Source organism: Amblyraja radiata, chromosome 10, assembly GCF_010909765.2.
Source record: "Amblyraja radiata isolate CabotCenter1 chromosome 10, sAmbRad1.1.pri, whole genome shotgun sequence".
NCBI lineage: Eukaryota > Metazoa > Chordata > Chondrichthyes > Rajiformes > Rajidae > Amblyraja > Amblyraja radiata.
Window position 1 is genome coordinate 2,014,978 of NC_045965.1, and position 6,000 is coordinate 2,020,977.

General features: G+C 54.9%; 1 protein-coding gene across 3 annotated transcripts in view; it reads right to left on the reverse strand.

The window, feature by feature from the left end:
* clcc1 (chloride channel CLIC like 1) overlaps positions 1 to 6,000 on the reverse strand; it is a 54,574-nt gene that overhangs the window by 46,272 nt on the left and 2,302 nt on the right. The window lies entirely within an intron of this gene.

A 6,000-nucleotide genomic window follows, 5' to 3' on the forward strand; every position in this document is an offset into this window, starting at 1 on the left:
CCAGGCATCCGATGTTGTGACCCCGCCGGGCGATGGCAAGTAAGTCAGTCCCGCAGCTGAATCCAGCTCCGTGAACGGGGCGGTTCAAGCTCCGGGGTGGTCGAAGCTGCCGAAGCTGCCGCCCTCAAGTCCAGCGGACGAAGCTGTTACTGTGGGAGCTCCGGAAAAACAGGTCACCAACCTGTGACCTGCGAGCTCCCGACGTTGTCATCCACTGGGCCCACGGCCGGGCCTCCGAAGTCGCGCAGCCGCCTCCGCCGGAACGCCCCGAAGTTGCGCCGCCGCCGGAATGCCGCCACAGCTCCAAGTCGGGTCGTTGCCGCCGCCGGAATGCCGCCACAGCCCCGAGGCTGCCAGCTCCGCCATTAGGCCTCAGCGCAGACGGAGACGGGGGACACAAGAAAAAGTCGTACCCCCCCCGAAGGAAAAGACTAAAACCATGTTTCACCCACACCCCCTCCCCCCCACACTTACACAACCTAATAAACTAAACTAAACTAAAACAGACAAAAGAAAACAACAACAAAAAAGGAAAAACAGACGGACTGCAGGCGAGCCGCAGCTGCCAGGCAACGCCACCACTTCCAGCCGCCAGTGAATCTCCAAACACCTCCTCACTGTGATGGAAGGCAAAAGTCTTATCTCTTCCCTGTTCTCTGTTCTTTATTCTTCTCCTGCAGTCATGCAGTCAAACTGTTGCATCGAGCTGATCGGGGCTCTTGATGTTAGAGACCCCGGCGAGTGATGGTAAGTCCCGGGGCAGTTTAAGCCGCGCCGGGTGATGTAAGGCCCTGCTCTGGGTCGATTTAAACCCCTCGATTTGGGCGGGCGAAGTTGCCGTTGCGGGAGCTCCGAAAAGCGGTCTCCCACCAGGGACCCGCAAGCTCCTGATGTTACCGTCCACAGGGCCTGAGGCCGAAGTCTCCGAAGATAGGTCGCAGCCGCGCGCCACCACAGCGCTCCGAGCTCCGAAGACAGATGGTGAGTCCGAAGGCTCTGCGACTGGAGCCCCAGGTCGATTCCGGTTCGAGGCCGCCGGCTCCACGATGTTAGGCCCCAACGACAACGGAGACTCGACAGGGAAAAGGTCACGTCCCCGTACAGGGAAGAGATTAAAAAGTTTCCCCCACCTCCCCCTCCCCTGTCCCCCCCATATACACATCTAAAAAATAAGGTCAAACTAAAACCAAAAACATACACCTAACAGGACAAAAAGAAAGAAAAGACAGACGGACTGCAGTCGAGCCGCTGCCATAAGGTGCCGCCACACCTGCTGTGGGAGTTCAGTCATGGCTGAAGGCGATATTGTGGGCGATGTCCGCATCCTTGCACAGTACTCCCTCATCAGCAGGGCAGCTAGCTTTGTGCTCAACCCTCAGGTGGGCCACAATAGTATTTGTTCCCTGCATTGGGCTTCATTGCTGTACAGAAAATTAAGAAATAGCAGGAATAGCAGGACTCACAGTCTGATGGGAAAGGCATCCCTTTTCTCCCTTTCTGGATCCCATAAACTGCAATCAGTTGAAGAGTTGTCAATGTCAAAACATGTAAAAGCAGCTGCCATCTTGCTTCAACAAAGAAAATCGCAACTCAGATTCCTGTTGGAAATCTAGGCTTAATTAAATCTACACGGACGTGGGATTGGGATGAGGCGTGTCTTTGATCGATTAAAACCAATTACCATGGGCTTTCAGTTTATTGTCTCGTGTACCGAGGTACAGTGAAACGCTTTTGTTGCGAGGTAACCCGTCAGCGGAAAGACGGATTACAATGATTACAATCGAGCCATTTACAATGTACAGATACATGACAAGGGAATAACGTTTAGTGCGGGGGTCGGCAACCTTGTTCTGCATAGGTGGCATGTTATAAACGGATGGCGTGCACATACACATCAAATCACTTGTACACATGGGTCCTGCCCCTTCGACGAAGCTACCCGGAGCACTGGCCCTTAGTTACGGGCACTCACGAACACGGCGCACCTACAGACCATTGCCTTGGCTCTGTACTGAAGGTGGTGGATCCCGACAGTGAAGCCCAGACACAGAAGGTGCGCGGCTGTGCCGGTGGCTTTGCGCAGGATGCGGTGCAGCCAGGGCTCAGCGTTCGACCCCGCTCGGGCGTTCGGCGGCTCTGCAATTGCGGCCGCCAGCGCAGGCCTCCTGGCGTCCTTGCGTCACCGCGCCTGGGCACCTCGGGCCCGGAGATGAAGGAAGTCTGCGGGCCGGATGATTATGGAAATAAAAATACGCCTGCGGGCCGTAGGATTTAGGGATACGGCCCGCATTCGGCCCGGGGACCGTAGGTTGCCAATCCCTGGTTTAGTGCAAGATAAGGCCAGCAAAGTCCGAATAAAGATAGTCCGAGGGTAACCAATGAGGCAGATAGTAGTTCAGGACTGTTCTCTGGTTGTGGTAGGATGATTCAGTTGCCTTATAACAGCTGGGAAGAAACTGTCCCTGAATCTGAAGGTGTGCGTTGACACACTTCTACACCTTTTGCCCGATGGAAGAGGGGAGAAGAGGGAGTGGCCAGGGTGCGACTCGTCCTTCGGGTGTAGACAAGATTAACCAGTCATTGTGGGAAGTAGTAACTGAGAAAATAGCCAGAAGAATGTAGGAGTGTGAAATGCAGAGCAGGGGGACCCCAACAGTTCAGCAGCATTACTCCCACTACCAGAGTAAATAAAACAATCTATTATTACGAAAGGATGACTAATGCATTTCGTTGTCTCTGTACTGTACACTGACAATGACAATTAAAATTGAATCTGATCTGATCTGAATCTGCAGACTGAAATCAGGTTATCTATCTATCCTATTACTAAAACTCTCATCTTGACCACTTGTCTGCGTTGTATTTAAATTTGCGCAAAAATGCTACCCTATATCGCTAGGATTACTCGCCACCTAACTCACCGTTCTCCTCTGCTCCATGCCACCAAGTTTTGTTCCGATCGATGGAAGATTACAAAAGTTATGAAGGTTGAAAAAATCGTGAGATCAGCAGATTGGCCTTCTCGCCTGCCAGTCACCATTAAGGTAACGCCCTTACCAGCAGGGCTGAGTCCGCAAGCCGTCCGGAGAAGAACGACCACCGAAGAGCTCAGCGCACGCTGCGAGTCCCCATCGCACCCCCAACACCTTCCCCTCAGGTCCCACTCGTTGGCTCCTGCCCCCCTCCCCCGTAATACCGCACTCTCCCAAAGGCTCTTAACCCGTCTTTTCTCCGAGCTCTCTCCCCCCCTGCCTACATACCCCTCCCCCACCCCACACCCCAACCTCCACATACCCCTCCCTCCCATGCACCTCTCCCTCCCACACACCCCTCCCTTCCACACACCCCTCACAACCCACCCCCTGCCCACACACACCCCGAGCTCTGTCCTTCCCCCCCACCCCCCAGCGTCTTTACTGCAGCTGCGGCAGGGTCTGGATGAGCCGGCCCGGCCCGGTGCAGCCCAGCTAGCACCGAGTCGGAGATGGCGCCGATGTCGCCAAAACGGAAAGCGAGATTCCCAGCGGAGGAGAACGACCAGCGAAGCGCCCAGCGCCCGCTGTGAGTCCCCATCGCACCCCCAACCCCTTCCCTTCTGGTCCCCCTCGCAGGCTCCTGCCCCCCTCACCGGTGATACCGCATCTCCCCCATCGTCTTTTCTCTGAGCTCTCTACCCCCTGCCCCCACACCCCTCCCCCCCACACCCCTCCCTCCTACACACCCCTCCCTTCCACATACCTCACAACCCTCCCCCTGCCCACACACACCCCTCTCCCCTAAATCCCCTCTGCCCACACAAACCCCCCCACACCCGCTCTTCCCTCACATAACCCCCCTCCCACAAACTTCCTGTCCACACCCCCGCAATGCGCCGCCCGCACAAGGCCACATCCCCTCCCCCACAACCCTTCCGCCCCCACAACCACCCCGCCCCCACATCCCCCCCCTTCCCCCCCATACCCTTCCCCCCCCCCCCCCCCACACACAAAACCCCCACCGTGGTGACTCAGACCCAACGGGTCCCACTTAGTCTAGTAGAATTTAAAACTAAGTCCAAAAGGCTGCAATGAGCTCAGACAGAAGATCAGGTGCTGCTCCTCACGTTTGCAAGTTGGGAGACTTGCTAAGAAGTATATAAAATTATGAGAGGCATATATAGGGAGAATAATCAGAACGTTATGCTTAGTGTAGAAATGCTAGAGGGCATAGCGATAAGGCGCAAGGGAGAACGTCTAATTGAGATGTGTGGGGCAAGGTGCTTTTCAGGGTACTGAATGCACAGAAGCATAGAAAATAGGTGCAGGCATAGGCCATTTGGCCCTTCGAACCAGCATCGCCATTCAATATGATCATGGCTGATCATCTAAAATCAGTACCCCGTTCCTGCTTTCCCCCCCAATATCCCTTGATTCCTTTAGCCCTAAGAGTTAATTCTAACACTCAAAATGAAGTATTCTCAGTTTTAGACAGGAATTGGTGTTTTTGACCTCAACGAGAATGGTAAAAATCACAATCCTATAGTTTCGAAAAGATGGCTTGAACTTATATGCAGTCTTGATCGGAAATGTCATGGGTTATCATCAACCAAGTGGAGGGGACGGTGGGTGGGAAGAGGGAAATGACACTTTCCTGAAGAGGGCAAGTCTGAGTGACCACAGTACCAAGGGTTTCAGCAGCTCAAACATTGTTTTTTGTTTCTTTATGTGCTGACCACCAAATATTAATGCAGCATATCGTAATCATAATCATATTTTATTAGCCAAGTATGTTTTGCAACATACGAGGAATTCAATTTGCCATACAGTCATACCAATAAGTAAGTTTGGTATTCCGAAAAACACAAGGAATCATGGGATTTGTGAAAGGTCAAACGCTATAAATAAAAATCGAATGAAGCGCTGTAGATACAGTGGGTATAGTTTGGGTCCTATTTTTTGTCTTTTTACAAGTTTGGATTTGTCAGGGGACAGATAGAGGGGGCAGGTACAAGTTGGAGACCAGCGGGGGGGGGGGAACACCAGGCCCCAGGCCCACAGCCAGCGTGGAGAAGCGTCAACCTCAGCTCACCTCCGCCAACCCCAGCTCACCTCCGCCTCTCCCGTCGGGCCAACCGACAGCCCCGGACCGACGACACCAGCGGTCCCAGGCCCACAGCCCACGCGGAGAAGAAGCGCCAACTCCAGAGGAACCCGCTCTCCGATGGGCCGCTATGGCGACAAGTGCCAGTTCGCCCATGGCCTGGTCGAGCTGCGCTCCCTCAGCCGCCACTCCAAGTACAAGACGGAGCTGTGTCGCACTTTGCACGCCACGGCTTCTGCCTTACGGTACCCGCTGCCACTTCAACCACAACCCCAAGGAGCGAGGGCCACGGCCTTGCCTGTGCCAGACCGCTGCGGGCGGCCTTCAGCCCCGACCTGAAGTTGGAGCTGGCCCGGACTCTGGGCTTGGGGCTGGGCAAGGAAGGGGGAGGAGGTTACTACTGCCACCAGCACCTGCAGCGCCAGTGGGCGTACGGCTTGCCCATGGCTGGCAGGAGCCCGTCCGCAGTCTCTCTCTCCGACCAGGACGATTCCAGCAGCAGCGGCTCCGAGTCGCCCGTCTTCGAGCAGGGCCGGCGGTTGCTCATCTCCAGCAGGATCTCGGTGTCCTGAGGGGAGGGGGGTGGAGGTGGAGGGCTGCCGGCCAACCCGGTGGTACAGGCAGAGCCGAGCTAGAGCCAGCGGCTGCACAGCAACTCAACAGCACCCGCAGAGACGGAGAGCCAGGTCCGACCCCGACTACGGACAAAACGCAAGCCTGCACACAATGCAGCACCACCATTGCCGAGACTGTTTATCGCGAGTGACCTATGACCTGGGTGTGCGCAGTCGGAATACCGAACTCGCTTATAAAAAGCAACAGAACACACAAAATACATTTTAACATAAACATCCACCACATTGACTCCTCTGCATTCCTCACTGTGATCGAAGGCGAAATAAAGTTCAGTCTCTTCCTTCC